Source organism: Heterocephalus glaber, unplaced genomic scaffold (assembly GCF_053883595.1).
Source record: "Heterocephalus glaber isolate CG9 unplaced genomic scaffold, H.glaber_assembly_v1.0 deba00001773, whole genome shotgun sequence".
Taxonomy (NCBI): domain Eukaryota; kingdom Metazoa; phylum Chordata; class Mammalia; order Rodentia; family Bathyergidae; genus Heterocephalus; species Heterocephalus glaber.
The window spans coordinates 5774020-5792427 of record NW_028258463.1 but is presented as its reverse complement, the minus strand read 5'-3'; the positions used below and the strand labels follow the sequence as shown (position 1 = coordinate 5792427).

Below are 18408 nucleotides of genomic sequence, written 5' to 3'. Positions count from 1 at the left end.
GGTCTAGAAAGCAAGGTTAATTAACAGGTGGAAGGATATAGCCTCTAGTTTGTAGAAAGAAAGATTTGTTACTCAGAATATTGTTGCCCGAGTTGCCTTAAGTAATGGAGTTTATTGGCAGCTGTATGTGCAAAAACTCAGGAAAAGTTGAATGGCCAGGCCCAGGAAAAGTAGAGCTGTATGGCAGATTTTCACTCTAGAGCACCCACTAACAAGATTTAGCTGCCTTTTTGCCATCTCTGACCTGGCAACTTTTCCAATTCCTCTAGTTCATATCATGAGGGAAGAAATCTATCAGCCCAGTTCTCCTTTTCCCTTCAATCATTTCATAGACTGTTGGCAAGTCTATGAATTGGTTGTGCTTAAGTCAAGAGTCTCACTTTTGATGGAATCAGTAATTCTCTCATTCTCTCCTTCCAAAAACAGATGGCTGATTCCTTGGAGAGGAGGAGGCTGTGGGTGGGGTAGTTTAGTTGAAAAAGGGAGTCAGCTCCACAAATGTTGTCTCTCCCAGTTTCCCTTCACTTAAAAAACTATACAAGGAAAGACTCTTACAAATAAACTTCACTTTTATTCCATATCTAATTTTGTTTCCTTGCCTCTCTTTGTCTATGTAATTCACTCTCCAGAGAGATAATTACTGCCATAAATTCACGTATTGCTTTGGAAAAAACAAACTACGTGGGATTTAGTCTTCCTGTCCATGAACATAGTGGTTTTTTTTTTTCAGGTTTTTAAGGGATTTCAATAATGTTCTGCAATTTCTCTATAAAATTCTTTCACACCTTTTTTATTCACAGGTATGTAGAATGTTTTTGGTACAAATAGCACTTTTTCTATTATAGTTTTCTACTGGTTATTGATATAAAGGAAAAACACTGATTTAAACATTTTGATTTTGCAGTTCAAAACCCTGAAGAATTCTCTTATTAATTCTTTTTCTTTTTATATAGTATATATTTTGTTATTTTATACTAATCCATTCTCATATTACAAAGGTGATTTAGTGGAAGAATCTTCCTTTTGATATTTGAGTCATGTGAAGACAAACAACTATACATTTTTAAAAAAATGTGTGTGGATAACAACAACAAAAAGACAAGTTAAACAACCACAAAATAATTGTCCTTTTTTCAGGTGGACATTGAAGTGAACCTAATTCAGTTTTCTTTTAAAAAGCCTCCAAAGACAAAAAGCAGCTTAAAATCTAAGACGAATTAAAAAAAATCAGTTACTGAACTACTGGTCTCCGGCACCGTTTCCTGTTTTCTGTTGCTTTGATGCAGGCTCTTCTTTGTCTGTTTCTTCTCCTGCCCTTTTCACTGGCCCAGCTACACCATTTTCATCACATTCTGCATCACTATCAAACTTTGTTTTCTTGCCCCGAAACTGTCCTTTTCCTTTAGCAGATCCAGGCTGAGCAGCTTTATTTCCTTTTCCTTTCCCTTTAAATCTGTGACCTTTTGATTTCCATTGTTTAGGGATTCTTGCTGATCTTCTATGATTTTTTTCAAAGCTTCTTTCTCCACCTCTCCTTCCAGAACTTCCCACGTACGTCCCTTCTTTGTTCCTTAATTGTAGGCTACCATTGTTTGCGTCTTTGGCTTATCCAGTGCTTCGTTGGCTTTTTCTTGAAATAGAATTACTCCCTCTTTTGCTCCTCTGACAAAGTCTATCCATTTTATTTCACCATGATTTGAGAAAAGGACGTGCAAATCTTCTCTACAGGTCTGATCATCTAAGTTACCTGAGAACTTCAGCCAGCATCCAATCTTTTCTTCTAGAGATTTCATTTCACCATCTTCTGCTAACTTCTGTTTTTCTTCTTGCTCTTGTTTAGCTCTTAATTTAGCTTCCACTTTATTTTGCTTTCTTTCTTCATTTTTCTTTGCAAAATAATCTTCATTAAAAAGTGTTAGCAAGTCTGTGTCTTTATACTTCTGGCTCGGAGTTTCTACAAACTTCTTAGCAGATTCAATGTTATCAAACACAGCAAATATTGATCCCTTAAATGGTTTGTGTAATGTTCTTCTCATCTGGATATTTAGTATTTGACCTTTATCTTCTAGCCATTCTTTGTTATCATTGAGGGTTGCATCCGTTGGGAAGCCTTTAATATAAACAGATCTATTTTTTACATCATTTTTATACTCATCAGTCACTTCAGGGAGGGGTTTGTTTGGAGATCTTCTGATTTTAGTTTCATCTTCACTGATTTTCATGAGTTCTGCTTTAGATTTGCTCAATGCTTCAACTATTACATTAAAGTCTGTTGTTAGGCGATTGAGCCTGTTGAATTTTATCATTATTTCCAAGGGTGCCCAGCCTTCATCCAATTTGATCTGTTCCTTTAAAAATTTGTCGCGTGGCAAATTGAAGTTTCCAAAATAATACTCAATTTGATGACAGATTTTGGCCTCCAGAGCAGCTAGTTTTTCATTATCACCATTTTCAGCCATTGTGGCTAATCTTTAAGGCCGTGGGGTCCCCCACCGCAACGCAGGTTCACTAACAACAACGAAGACCTCCCCACTCCTCAGCGCCGCTGGCCTAACTACGCGCTCAAAGAAGATGGGCGCCCTCCTGGCAGTCCTTGCGGGCCCACTGGGCGTGGTTACCCTCTTATTAATTCTTGCAATTTGGAGATTTCTTGGATTTTCTATGTAGGCAATCTGCATATACATTTTTCTTCCCAATTCTTATGTATCTTATTTCTTTCTCTTGTTCAAATTCATTCTTTTAGTACCTGCTTTACAAAGTTGAAAAGAAAAAGTGAACAATTTATTCTTGTGTTCTGTATGACCACTTCTCAGGTTTTGCTGTAGTTACAATATTTGTTGCAGAGTTTTGGTTAAAAATCATTTATCAGATTATGAAAGTTTTCTTCTATTCCTAGTTTGTGAAAAGTTTTAATTTTGAATGTAAGAAGCTCCATGAGGACATAAATTTTTACTTCTTTTGTTGACCATGAGTAAATTATTTGTTAAAAGGGTAAGTGCATCAATTTTTTAGTTTGTAAAATATTTCTTTTTGCTGTATCTATTAAAATAATCATGTGGTTTGTCTTTTTTAATCATTAATGTGTCTTTTTTCTGACTAATCAATTGCAACTCACCACATACACATGGATCCCAGAGCCAGACTCCCCTAGCCTTGTAGATGTTAAAAGGACTACACAATTACTACTATGCTTCTTTCATTCTTTTATTCATCTAACACACATTTATCAAGCATCTGTTATGTGCCAAGTATTGTGGTAAGTGTTAAAAGTTAAAGAGGAAGAACCACTTTCATAATTTATATAATCATCATGAAGTTCTTTGCTAGAAGAGATCTTGGATTGGAGCTGATCCAACCTCCTCTTTCACTGAGGAGTAAATGGAAGCTCAGGAGGCAGAAAGGACCAGCTTATTATATGTCTAACTTGCTGGCTCCTTAGTCTTCAGTAAAGTTGTACTGATGGTGCTGTAAGGAATTAAAGTTGAGGCATGGAAACCATTTTTGACAGAGTTGAAGGGACATGTGGCCTTGCTTAAGCTACCTTCTTCTAGAATTGTACCAAAAGATTCCTAGAGTTCTAGGTGGTGGCCAAGAGCACAGTAAATTGGGGCCTCATGTTAGAAACTATGTGATCAGGGAGGGGTAGGGAATAGGGAGAAGCAAACCCTACTTCCTCCTAACAGAACAGAGAGAGGCCAGCTATTTGCATCATACAGTCTGGTTATTCATGGGGATCACGACCAGTTGTAGCAGTGATTGCTTGTTATTGTTGTTGTTAACAATTGCTATTGGTCAGCTATGGTCTCTAGGATCCAAACATACACTTCTATGCTCCATACTTGTGATTTAGGGGCTGGGACTCTGAACAGTTTTGCTTGCTACATGGTTCTGAAGCTCTGCCAGCAGGGGGTGTTAGGGATAGATTGCAAAACTGGGGCAGAGAGGAGGGATATGCTTCTTTCTGGGGCTGCTTGTCTCTTTCTGAGCATCACAGTAGCAATGCTTCTTCATTGTGGAAGCAGCAGTGCCTCAGTGTAGCAGCGGCTGAATCAACTCTTCAGTTTTTCCGATTATCACAGAACTAGCTGCCTCCTGTACACATTGAGACATTGGTGTCAAATGACTGGCACCCTGTCCTCATGGATCTGAATTGCAGTTCAGTGGGACACCTCCTCCTACAACCAAGGAGATTTGTTCCCCCAGCCCTTAGAGGATGAGGGCTCTTCCCCCAGTTGTTACTTCCGTGATACCTTAGAATTCTCTTTTGACATTTCCAGTTACCATAAGAACTCACTGTGAACTCTCTCTTGTATGAATCACTGGTGTGGTTTCTATCTCCTGATTGGACACTGCCTAATACTCTAGGAATCTTTTTAGGAACATTCGAGGCTTATTTTTGGCCAGAGTTGGGGATCCCTTGGGGTCAGAGCAGAATGGTCCTCTAAGCCTTTCACCCTAAGATTGCTCTGCTTCTTGTCATGGAAATCCTTGGTCAAGCATGGTGTATTAGTCCAGTTTTCATTATTATAATGAAATACTTGAGGCAGGTTAACTTTATAAAGAAAAGAAGTTCGTAGGTCATAAACTTAAGGGCTTAAAGTCCAAACAGTGTGATGATAATGGCTCTAGTGGTTAGAGGAAGGATCATATCTGGAAACAGGAACACAGAGAGGACCAGGGCCCAACACTTGCACATGAGGACACATCTCTAAGTATCCTTAGGACCACTCACTGGGCTCTACCTCTTAAAGGTCCCACTGCCACCAACTGTTATTTCCTTAGAGACCAAGCTTCCAACATACGAACCTCACAGGGGGACATACTTGAATCAAATCCAAATCACAGCCCATGCCAGCCCATGTCTCACCTCCTATGAGCCTCCTTACTGGATATGTGGGGGTGAGTCTTTTTGGTGGTAAGTACACACCAGAGAGAATTAGGTGGGGGCTCTTTGTCCTTTCTTGCCTGGAAACACTTGCTGGTGGCTCTTTATTGTTTTGTGTTTATTGTTTAGTCCACTCATTTGCAAGATACACCAGACTTCTAGGGAATCCATTCCTATTTTTCTTCCCTTCTCCCTCATTAGCTGTATGACCCTCAGCCACTATACTTCCCCGAACTTGTTTTGTCTTCCATTAACTCTTGTCTTCTAGCTCTAGTCCTCTCCATCTTGCCTCTGGGAGGAGAAGTCAGTTCTCCTAATTCACACTTACTCTCCAGTGACTTGTCTCACCTGGTCAACTGTCCACTGCACCTACAAATGTGGGGCCTGCCTCCTTCCCTTTTTCTTAAAGATTCTCTGTAGGAATTTTCTAGAAACATACCATTTGTTGTCTCAAAGGACCAGTGAGCTACACACAAACATGCCATTTATCAATCTGCTTTTATTATATAATATGTTCCTAATGGTGATGGATAAGAAGGGAAGTAGAAAGAAACACATTGTGAGCTCAAGAAGGCAGTAAGTCTCTCACAGGGCCTGGTGTTGGGGATTCTCCTGGCTTGCTTTGTGGATTTCAGCTCACTTCATCAGAGCCCCAAGGAGACTGCAGAGTCAGCTCCCAAAAGCACAATAGCCAAAGCCAAACTCTTCCATTCCACCCAAAAATGTACCTAGCTCCGCCTCTTTCCCAGAGTACCCTTCCTGCCCTACATACTAATTGCATTTAACTAACCCACAAGTGAAATGTCCACACAGAATTCCATTTTCATTAGCATACCACACTCTTTGTGCAAATTTGCCCTCAGAGGAGTCCCACTGCAGCTGCACGGAGACGCTAATGACAGGGCCCCTTGATGTTTTCCCGATAGCTTTCAGCTGCAAAAGCACTTAGGCAGAATGCCATGAGCATCCTGCCCAACTGTGTTACTGGGGAGCACACGATTGGCTAGAAGTTGATCCTCCTGTAACTTTTCTGAATTTCTTTATATTTACTCTTGAACCCCAAATGTGCCATTTCTTGTCAGGACACCATGAGAGGTAGCAGTGTCTGGGATGAAAGGAGAATTATATAATGGACTAGTTTCTTCCCCCTGAGCCATGACATCTCAATGCTGGAAAGGATTTTTAAATGATTTCATCCAGCTGGTTTATTGTACAACTGGGAAAACTATGGTGCGAACCGTTTTAGCTTGAATTGGGGCTAGAATCTTCACCAAAGTCCTCCCTAGTGGTTGTTGATGCTAGGGGCACACTGGAATCACTTCAGCGTGTTAAAAATCACCAATGCCAAACTCTACCCAGACCAGGAAACTCTATCAGACACGGAGGGTTAGGGTTTGGCATTGGTAATTTTTCAAAGCTCTCTGTTAAGGGCTGAATCGTATCTCCCTCAAATCCGTATGTTGAAATAATAGCCCTTATACCTTAACATGTGACTGTATTCGGGAGACAGGGATTTTAAGAAGTAATTAAGGCAAAATGAAGTCATATGAGTGGGGCCTATACACCAACATCATGGTTGTCTTTATAAAAGAGGAGTTTAAGACACAGGCAGAGGGAAGACTGTGTGAAGACAATGGAAAAAGACAGCTCTCTGTAAATGAAAAGACAGGCCTTCAGAAAAAATAAAATGTGCCAACATCTTGTTTCAGACTTCTAGTCTCGAGACTGCAAAAATATGTTTCTATTGTTTAAGCCACCAGTCTGGGATACTTTGTTATGCAGCTTAAGCTGACAAATACAGTCCTCAATTATTTCTAATGTGCAAGCAAAGCTGACCACCATGGGTAAGTATAGAGCCTGAAATTTAACAGGGGGTACTGAATCAGTAGTTTGAAAAAAGAATCGAATTTTCTACATTTTTCTAGCATTCTTGCTACAATACTAGACTCGAAACACTGAAATCCACCAGGATAAGTTATAAAGAGTAGTAGCAATCATTTTCTAGAGGAAAAGTGTACCTGAGTAGAAGACTTTCAAACTTTTAAGTATTTAGGCCCCCAGGTATCACTGTTACAATATTTCTTCTTCCTTTCTTCGTCCCCTTTCCCTCCCTCCCCCTGCCCCTCCTCATTCTCTTTCTTTTCTTTCTCTTCCTTCTCCCTGGATGTGGGAGACTGCAAAATTGGTTATGCCCAAAGCAGGCTGTGAGCACTGCAGGCTGTGAAGAGTTGACCCCACAATTGGCTTGTTTATAGAAGTGAGTCCAGCTGAAGCCTACATGCTAAGGTCAGAGTAACTCGCCCCCAAATTCCTTTCCCACAACTAAAACCTTACTAGAAGGCCAATGTTCTAATTACAATCTTATATTGTCTGTTCTCAATTTGAGAATGCTTTGTCTTGTCTTTTATGAGCCTTGCTTACGTTAATTTCCATAGAAACTGAACTGTGCATCCTCACACAAAGTACTGCCCTTGCACTTGGCTCGCCTTTACCCCAATTGATTACCAATAAAAATCAGTGTCTTGGACTGGCCAGTGCCTTTGTCACTTGTACCGGCATCGGTCGTCTTGGTGCCCTGCTTTCTGTCTTCGTTTTGTCTTTTAGTTTTTTGCCCTCAGGTCTGTATTGCACATTGGGGAGGAGACTGGAACCTACTGCAGAGGTTTCCAGTAACGTTTCAGGGGTCCCCAGTACCCCTATCCATCCTCCTCCTTTTTATTCAGTTTTTATTTTTTAATTTTAATTTTTTTTTGCGGTACCAGGGATCGAACTCAGGACCTCAGGACCTCAGGACCTTGTGTTTGCAAGCCAGGCAAGGTGCCACTGAGCTAAATCCCCAGTGCCATCCTTCTCCTTTTTAAAGTTATGACCTAGCCACAATCCAACTAGTTCCAGACCTTTTCTGATCTTTTTAATATTAACCAAGCTAAACAAAATTTTAAAAAGAAACAACTGCAGCAATAGAATACTAATTTATCAATCAATGCTGGCTTTACCATTTCTTGTCTTTTAAAATATTTATCCAAGTTCTCCATCTTTAATTTATCTTCCTTTTTATATTGAGTATATTTGGAATTGTTTTATGGAAGTTCTCTATATAACTCTGCAGGGAAGAAATTTGAACTTTAGTGGAAAACTACACATTATTTACAGCATACACTTTCAGAGTATTTTGTTCTGATTTTGTGGAGTCTCAGAACCTGTTATGGATTAAATTGTGTCTCCTCCAATTCCTATACTAAAGTCCTAGCTTCTAGTACCTCTGAATATGACCTGGTTTGGTAATGGGGTCTTTGCAGATGTAATTAAAGATGAGGTTGTATTGAAATAGGATGGTCTCCTGACTCAACATGACTGGTGACCCCAGGAAAATACAAAGTTTGGACACAGATGTACACAAGGAGATGAAGGCACAGATTGCAGGCCAAGGAATGCCACAGTTGTCCAGTGACCTACAGGAGCTGGATGAGGAACAGGTTCTCTTTCATAGTCCATTGACACGTTGGTTGTGGACTCTCAGCCCCTAGACCATAGGTTCTTCTTTTTTTGGTACCGGGGATCGAACTCAGGTCCTTGCGCCTGCGCAGCAGGCGGCGAAACCACTGAGCTAAATCCCCAGCCCGACTCTCAACCCCTAGAGTTGCAAGACAATATACTTCTACAGTCATGATTTTATATTTTTTGAGGGAAAATTATGGTTTAACAGTTTCTTACTATCAATTCTTCCATGTGGTTATTTTTAATTTATTTTTATTATTTTTGGTACTGGGGATCAAACTCTGGGCCTTGTGCTTGTGAGGCAGGTGGTGGAACCACTGAGCTAAATCCATGGCCCTTCCCTGTGTTTATTTTGTACACCAAATATTTTTTTAAAAAATCTCTTTAGTGCTTTTTAAAATGTATTTTCACTTTATTATTGGTTGCTAGAGACTGGGAAAGATCTGAGAGAAGAGAGGTGGAGTGAGGTTAAATAACAGGTACCAAAATACAGTTGGATAAGAAGAATTAGTTCTGGTGTTTAATTAATATGCAATAGGATAGTGATAGTCTACAACAATTTAGTTCAAAATAACTAGAGATCAGCATCTGAAAGTCCCAAACACACAGAAATGATAAATGTTTGAGGAGATGGAAATGTTACATCCTAATTTGATCATTACATGTTATATTCATGTATCAAATTATTGTACTACATGCTGTAAAAATGTACAAAAATTCTTTGGTGATTGTATCCCAGCAAGTCAGACAGATGGACTGAGGAATGGTAACCTGTGGACACGATGGCTTTTATCAAGCACTTGAGGGCTCTGGCTAGAAGGGGGTGGTGGTAGTGGTGTCACACACTTCCTGTTTCCTCTAACTGCTGTCAGTCATAGCAGGCAGATTTTGGCTCAGCAGGAAGATGAACTCACTAATCATCAGAGCTGTCCAAGACAAAATGTGCTGCTTGGGAATAATGAGCTTTTGTGATTGGGGCTGTGGTGGAGAAGGGGTGGGGTGTCTGGCTGCCATTTGTGTTGATGTTGTATCAATATGTGAAGATCAGAGCATTGGCTGAAAGTTTTAGGTTGCTTCTAGTCATGAGAATGAATGATTCAAAAGTATAAAGACAGGTATTAACACCTCCTCCTGCCTCCTCTCTTGCTTTCATCTCTACCTCCCTGCTCTTGGCTAAAAAAATCTCCAAGCCCTCTCTTGCTTTAGCAAAAAAAAAAAAAAAAAAAAAATCCAAGTCTTTTCTCCCTTCCCTCATCCGGTTTCTAGCCTCTCAATCATTCTCTGATTTTCCCTTTGATCTTGAGGTGTCCTTCTAGGGGAGAGGTCCTGCTTTCTCATCATTATCTTAGTGTCACCTGGCTGCCCACTAGGCCGAAGCAGGATGGAACATTTGGACTCTTTGTCCTCTGGGTCCAGGCCTGGGGCCTTGTAGTGCAGCAGGTTGTCTGTGACAAAGATGTCACCGGTAAACGGCTACAAGACACTGTGGATGTGCTGTTACTGCCTGACACCCTGTCTGGGGCTGCAATCTAGCAAAACTCAGAGGGTATAATTAATGCCATACGCACATTGTCTAATGTCATAATAAATCTGCCTGCAGTAGCTTCTCATGGGCATTTTCTGACTCTTGGTGCTAAGCTTCATGGGACGCCATTACTGTTTCCCAGGCATGTCATCATTTTGCAAGTTATAATTTGCAAACCAGAGAGACACCTATTAGCACGGAGCCAGTTAAAGTTACACCAGCGACTTTATTATGCACCATGCCTCTTGCAGGTTTGTAATCATGCAGTTAAATAAAAGAAAAAAATTGCCAAAGGCAGTCACTTGACATAGATATGTCGTTCCAGTTCACAAGAATTATTGACACAATTTTGTTTTCCCTTGTATTAAAAGAATTGATTAAAAATCAATAAGCGTCTTCCTTTGTGTACATAGGGATCCTGACGCAGTTTTAGTGTGTGAAATTCATAAGTATAACACGGATTTACCTTGAATCTTCCAAAATGCGAATTCAGCCAGCAGTAGATCACTTTTGCTGTGATGGAAGGGGAATCTTTATCCTGTTAGGATGTGGCTGCTATAGATCATGTTGTGAATTGAAGGTGATTGGGGAACAGCCGGTTCTGAGTCTTCACTGAGATAGGTCTGGAGATCCTGTTACCTAAAACCTGCTCTGTTGGCTTAAGTCAAGTAGCGTAGGGCCCAGACCACTGCCATGCCACTGAACCCACCAGAAAGACAGCTTCGCGGCAAATTCCACGGTGGCCAGCCATCTTTCTTCATCACTGGAGAAAGGGCTCCTTTCACTTTTTCCTGACAAAGAACTCTTGCCCCATGGGGCAGGGCTCCTGTGTCCATGCCCAGCCAGGCTGAGCTCAGTGACCAGTGGGGAGTGTGTTTTTTTGAGTCTACAGGGCCAGGGTTCCTTCCCTCTTTAACTCCTTCCTGGGAAACACATGTCAATCAAACCCCAGTCCTTGAATAATGTCCTCTCAAATGACTAATTATTTCCTCATGTCTCATTACCCCTCAGTTACAATTAGAAGAGTCGCTTAGAGGATTCCTTTCCTAAGAGATGGGTAGTGAACTGCTTCAGGGGACTTTTGGCTAGTCTACCAATTCAAGCAAAATTGCTGGTTCCAAGGGCATCCTCATTGAAAATTCTTTTTTTTTTTCCTTTTTAAGTGAATGTTTAGCTTCAAAAATCATGTACACCAAAGAGAATCATTTTCATGTCTTATGAAGGTCACCAAAAGTAATTATGTCTCTCTTTTTTTCTTTTGCAATTTGAGTATATATATATTTATCTCCTCAGGAATCATGGTTCTGAAAAGCTCAGGGTAAATGGAATTCTTATAAACAGTCTTATTTCACCACTAGTTTACAGGATCATCATTGAGCTTAGACTTTCACTTAGTTTCTCTCCATTGGTCATTTTGCAAGTGCTCCTAATGGTCTCCTCCCAGGCTTCATTGTCATGTAGTTGATAATCTGCAAGCCAGACACTTATTTTACTGTAGTTTTGATATTTTCCATGTGAAATATTTCAAGGCAAAGTAGAGTTCTGTAATATGGTTGATCATTTTCAATTTCTAGTTGATAAACTCAGATATACATTTCTTGAATGTTCTTTAATGGAACATGGGAACAACTGTGTATCAAGAAACATGGGTTTTAGGCCTGACCTTCCTGCTAACTTGGAATAGAACCAGGGTCCACAGACACTTGACATATATGCTCTTACTAAACTTCCTCATCCGTGTCAGACATTACTAATAGATCAAGATTAGATTTCTAGCCAGGATCAGAACCAAACTCAGAATTCTTTTTAGAATGGCTCCCTAGGCAGCCTTTGTTAATTGATTAGGTTATTGGAGAAAAAAAGACTGCTTGTCATTCTAGGGCAAAGAAATTATTTCATGTCAAAAATTCTATGGTATATGTATATAACCAATGTCTATTTTTTTTTGAAAAAGGGTGAAGTAATAGAAAGATACATATTTATATCTGAAGATCTGTATTTTCATGTGTCAGAACAGAGAATGTGATGGAATTTTGGGAACTTGGATACTGGGGAGATGCAGGAAAACAGGGCTCAGTAAGACAGAGACTGAGGATAATAACACAGTCACAGTAAATAGATTCCATAAAGGTGGCCTGGAGATTCAACACCCAGTGCTGAAATGGCTATGAAGTACCGAACTGGTTTCAGCCTGTTGGGAGCCCAGTTTTGGGGAGGATAGTGGACATACAAGCAGATGATAGACATTTAAGAGAATAAGCTGCCTATTGTCATATCCATCCATGGCAAGCTTTCAGCTTGGGGTCCCAGAGGGGACCAGAGAACAGGGTTTGACTTCAGGGTATGGAAGGGGGCCTGCAGATGCAAGGCAGGCCAGCATCTAATTCCCAGTCAAGAGCGTGGCTTAAGTGAGTGCTGGAGTGGAGATGAGAAGCTTAAAAGGAAGAGCTACAACCCTAGGTAAAAGCAGGACCTTAGGGCTTATCCCCAGCACAATCACTGCCAGACACAGGGCAGAGAAGTTAAACTTGCTCTTAGACTTTCAAAGGAGGGCCTGGGGAAGCTGGGGCTATGGGCAACTTTGGCAAGTGTTTTGATTCTACCACACTCATGTCTTGGAATTGTTTGCATGACTTTCAAACACATGCTGCACTGTAGCCAACTTTCTTAGAGTTGAACTTAATAAAAAATGTCCAGAGTTTGGAGCGCAGGTGTCTTCCCCAGGCTATTTTAAAGCTGCCAAAGACTAGGGACCCACAACTCTTATAAAGCTTGCGGGAAACATTTTGTGATTGAATTGAGTCTGAAGACTTCCAATAGGAAGTCTTGATTATGGGTTTCTTCTCCTGGCTGTCTCTCGATGGGCTCTGGGGACTGAGGTCTATTAAAGTCCTAGTGCTGAGGATAGAGCTGTCCAGAAATCCTAAGTAGCCTGACGTACTCTCTCATAATCATTGCTACTTAGCAAGAGGAAAACCCACTCCCTCCCCAGTCCCCTCGCCATAGCGTGGCTCCTGAATAGGATTTTTCTTTTCTTCTGTGTGCACTCCATTTTGTGCTGCCCACTTGGGGTTTGTTTGCAGTGAGATCTGTGCTCATTTGCTAGTGCAGCAGATCTCAATCTGGCTGCAAATGAGAATCGCCGAAGGAGCTTTAAAACACAATCCTCTGCCTGGACCAACACCAAGAAGGGTTGTTCTGATGGAGTTGCCTGGGATGGGCTGGGCATTTGTGTTTTAGATTTGTGTATGAGAGCTGAGTCTCACTGAGCATCTCTGGATTAGTCACTAGGCTCCAAAATCAGTGCTTAGTTCTGAGAGTGGCTGGAGTCAAGTATGTGAGAAACAGAGCGTGTTAAAAGGGGACATTGACTGCCACTCTCTGACCATCATAGGAACCCAGTTGAAATACAGATAAACTCCTTGGCATAGACAGCTTCATCCATCCTCCCACCTGGAAGCTGCATCATGGTAGAGGAGGAGGTCATATATGGCAAAGCCTTCCCAGACAGGCTGCAGAGGGGTTTGCAATAACACAGCTAACTTATTCCCAGTCTCTCCTTGTTCTCAACCACCACTGAATCATCTGTGCTTTTATAGTACATTATTGAGAAAAAACATAGGCATGAAAAAGGCCTGCATCTTGAGTGTGCAGGTAGATGAGTTTTCATCACGGACCTAACACTCACATCAAGAAACAGTTCTAGAAATAGCTTCCTTGTGCCTGGGCCAGGTGGCAGCCTGACCAGAGGAGACCTCTCTTCTGATGAGAAACCCACTGTCATTTGAATTGGATTTTGCAGGCCAGGTGTTGTTTTCTCTGGCTGCTTTCTGATTGCTTTTCTTTCTTTTTCGATGTTTAATTATGATGTGTCTTGGAGCGATTGCCTTGGGGTTATTCTGTGGGGTTTGCTCAGCTTTTATAAACCTGTAGGTTTATGTATCTTGCAAAACCTGGGACATTTTCAGCCATTGATTTTTCAAGTTCCCTCTCAGCCCTGTCTTCTCTCTCTTTTTCTTTCAAGACGCCAATGACATGAAGGTGAGTTCTTTTGTCATAGTTCTATAGGACTCCTAGGCTCTGCACTTTTCCCCCCAGTCTGTTTTCTCTCTGTTCGCATTGGGTATTTTCTATTGTCCTGTCTTCCTGTTCATTTTCTCTGTCTTCTCGTTCTACTACTTGGCTCACTGACCAACCTTTTTATTGTTGTTATATTCTTTTGTTCTAAGATTTCCATTTGCATCATCTTTATATCTATTCTTTATTTATTGAGGCTATTTGTTTGTTAAGCCTTTCAGTTTTTTTCACTTGTTTCAAGAATGAGTAAAATTGCTTATTGAAGATTTTTAAAATCATGGTGGCACTAAGATATTTGTTTAGAGCTAGGTATGGTGGGTACACGCCTATAATTCCAACACTCTGGGAGGCTGAGGCAGGTGGATTGCAATTTAAGCCCTGTCTAAACCATCTGGCAACATAGTGAAAACCTATATTAAAATAAAAAATAAAAAAGGGCTGGAGATACATCTTAGTGCTAAGGCCCTGGGTTCAATCTCCAGTACTGAAAAAAAGGGGGGATTTGTTTAGATTATTTAATTCTTTTGTCATCTTGGCATTGAAATCCATTGTCTTATTTTCCCCACTCAGTTTGAGAAGTTCCTGGTTCTTGGTGAGGTGAGTGATTTTTCTCTTGAGACCTGGGATGGTCATATTATATCATGTGACTCTGGATCTTATTGAAACCTTCAGTTTTAGTTGGTGTTCTCTGAGACTGCTCCGATGGGGGAAGGGGAAGATCACCTTAACCCGTAATTGGAGGTCGACACCCATGTTTCCCACTTGGCCTCTATTGACATCAGGGTGAAGTGTTTGGGCAGAATGCTCCTCATCATTTCTGGATAGGGATGGACGTCTCTGGCTGACACGGAGCTGGGGAAGCTTCTTATCAGTTGTCAGGGATCAAAGTCCTGGCTCCCTACTAGTCCCGCGTCAACCTTACCTTAGGGGGGACATTGGAGAGCTTTGTTGCCGTCTCATGAAGGTGAAGTCTAGGGTCTCTACTTGACCTTTGTTGATGTGGGTGGTGTGAGGCCATGATTTTTTTTCTGGCGTATTTTGTTGAGGTTGTGTAGTTATCAGCTATCAGATTTCTGTCTCTTGGATGGCCCTTTCCTGCTCCTTTGGTTAGTGTTATGGTTTGGATAAAAAATGTACCCCTAAAGGGTCATGTGTTCAGAAGTGGGGCTTTTGGATGATAATTTGATCACTGGATCAATCCACTGCTGAGTTCATAACTGAATGTGCTGTTCAGAGCTAGAGGCTAGTTGAAAGTAGTAGGTCATTTGATGCATAACCTGAAAGGGTATATTCTTGTCCCTGGTCCCTTCTTTTCTCTCTGGGTCTCCATGCTGATTCACCTTCCTGGCTGCCATGAGGTGAGCAGCTGTCCTCTGCCATGCTCTTCTGTCGTGAAGGTTCCATTTTGTAGCCAACTATCCATGCATGGAAATTTCTGGAACAATGAGCCAAAATAAACCTTTTCTCCTTTAGGTTGTGTGTGTCAGGTATTTTGTTCCAGCAATGGACAAGTGACCAATGCAGCTAAGAAGTCAGGCTTTTTCTAGGGCTTCTATTGTTTGTACCCATTGGGATTTCTGGTTGCTGGTTTCTTTGGTTCCAAGTCTTGGATATGAGGCAAAAGGGCATCCAGAGAACACACTACCATGTCATTTCTTGGACCCTGGGGCCTTAGCCAGTCTGCTTTCCTTTGTCTTTCAGAATCTTTATCCATTTCTTTAATATATAGTGTGCAGCTTTTTAGTTGTATATACCAGGAGAAATGGAGGAATGTATGTCCACGCCATCTTTCAGGAAGTTTTATTTTTTCTTCATTTTTGAGGTATATTTTTGCTGTAGACAGAATTCAAGATTGACAATTCTTTTTCTTTCAAGTCTTTGAAATACGCAATTTCATTGTTCCTTGGCTTTCATTATTTCTAATGAGAAATTGTTCATTGTTATTATTCTCCTGGATACAATATAAGTTTTTTCCTTATGTCTGTTTTTAAGATTTTTGCTTTACTTTTGTTTTTCAGCATTTGAGTTTGAAATTTTGAGTATAGATTTCTTTGCACTTATCCTGATTAGGGTTTGCAGAGTTTCTTGAACCTGCAGGTTGATAACTTTAATTAATTTGGGAGATATTTGGCTCTTATCTCTTTAAACATTTCACATATTAAAATGTTCTCTCTTTAATTACTTTTTTTGCTTAAATTCTTTTATTGGTACATTTTAGGTATACAATACGTTTACATTATCATTGGATACTTGTACCTGTACAGGATGTATCTTGGTTCTTATTTTTTTCCCATTCCCTGTGCTCCCTTCACCCCCTCCACCCTTCCCTATTTACAAAGACTTTGTTTCCATTTTTTTCTTTTCTCATAATTTTTCCTTTCCCTTTCCCCTCCCACCACCCCTACCTCTTTGGACCTTTTCTTCCTGTTTCAAATTATCAATTATTCATTTTAATCATTTTAATCCTTATTTACACTTTCAGTTTCTCATACTAGAGAAACTATTTGGTATTTACACGTGTGTCCTATTTATTTCACTTAAGAGTATGGCCTCAATATGCATCCATTTAGCTATAAATGTCTCTAGTTTCTCATTCTTTATGGCTGAGTAGTACTCCATTATATAAAAAAACCACATCTTCTTTATCCAGTTTCCAGTCGATGGGCACTTGGGCTGTTTCCAAGCTTTAGCTATTACAAACTGTGCTGCGATGGATATGGGTGCACATATATCACTGTGGTAAGAATCTTTTAATTCTTTGGGGAAGATACCCAGCAGGGGAATAGCTAGGTCAATTTAATTTCTTTCTTGGACTCCAGTTACACACCTGAAACTGACAAAGTCTCTGAATTTTTTTGCTCTCTTCCTTTCTGTGCTTCAGTTGCGGTGATTTCTACTGACCTCTCCTCAGGTTAACTCATCATTTCTTCTGCGGTGTCAGTGTATTGTTCATCTCATCTCGTGAGCTCTTCAATTCAGATTATTTCAGTTTTCAGTTTTATTTATCTGTGGAAATTCTTCATCCTCTCATGCAGTTTGTTGGGATTGTCTTCCAACTTATTTTTCATATGTACATTCATTAAAGATATTGTCCTACATTGCAGCCTTCTGTAGGTTTACTTGTGTTGACTGCCATTTCTCCTGGTTATGAGCCACATTATGTAGAACAGAGCAGCAGAACCGGAAGTAGACAACATTTCTGGTCATCTCCCACCTCTCGTCTGGATCTCCCTCCGCCCGCTTCAGGCAGGTCGGGCAAGGATTCATTGGTTTCATCTATTCAGTAGTTGGATGGGGTTGGGCTCATTTATTGTTTGATTAGATTCAAATCATTTTTTACTTCAAATACTTTTTTTGAGCATTTTTCAATAGTGCATATTAATTTTATAAAATATTGGGTTTCCCTGTGGTGTTTCTATCCATACATATAACATATTTTGGCCATATCCGCCCACCCACTCCCCTTCCTTATATCCCCTTCCCGTTCTTTCCTCTTGCCTAATAAGTCTTCCTTCTACTTTCAACACGTCTTTCTTTGTTTTTTTTGAGTCCACACATTAGGGAAAACCTGGTTCTTGTCTTTCCGACTCTGCCTTATTTCACTTAGCATAATGATCTCCAGTTCTAACCATTTTCCTGAGAACTGGATAATTTTGCTCTTCCTCATGGTGGAAGAATGTTCCACAGTGTATGCCGATCACAGTTTCTTTATCCAGTTGTCTGCTGATGAGCACCTAGGCTGATGCCATATCTTGGTTATTGTGAGTTGTGCTGCATTCAGCGTGGGTATGTGGGTGTCCCTGTAATGTGCTGACTTTAATTCCTCTGGGTATGGACCAAGGAGTGGCATAGCTGGATCATATAGTAGTTCTATTTTTCGTTTTTGAGGAAAGTCCATATTAATTCCTTTAGTGGCTGTGTGAATTTACATTCCCACCAAGAGCAGAAGGGCTCCTTGTTTCTTGCTTCCTTGCCAGTGTTGGTTTTTGTCTTCTTGATGGTAGCCATTCTGGCTGGAGTGAGATAGAATTGCAATATAGTTTTAGTCATTTCTGAATGACTAAAAATGTTGAATATTTTTTCATATTCTGATTGGTCATTTACACTTCTTTTGAGAAGTGCCTATTCAATGTGTTTGCTTATTTATTGATTGGGCTAGTTGATTTTTTTGGCATCAAGGTTTTTGAGTTCTTTATATATTCTAAGTATTAATCTTCTGTCAGAAGAGTAGTTGGCAAAGCTTTTCTCCCATTCTGTAGGCTGCCTCACCATTCTATGGAGTTTCCTTTGCTGTGCAGAAGCTTTTTTATTTGATGTAGTCATATTTTTTTATTCTTGACATTATTTCTTGTAATATTGGAGTCCTATTCAGGAATTCTTTGACTGGGCCTATGACTCCAAGTATTTCTCTTATGTTTTCTTC

General features: G+C 40.4%; 1 pseudogene; it reads right to left on the bottom strand.

Moving 5' to 3' along the window:
- Positions 1–1239: 1239 nt before the first annotated feature.
- On the bottom strand, positions 1240–2477 carry LOC101709922 (lupus La protein pseudogene; annotated as a pseudogene).
- Positions 2478–18408: the final 15931 nt, after the last annotated feature.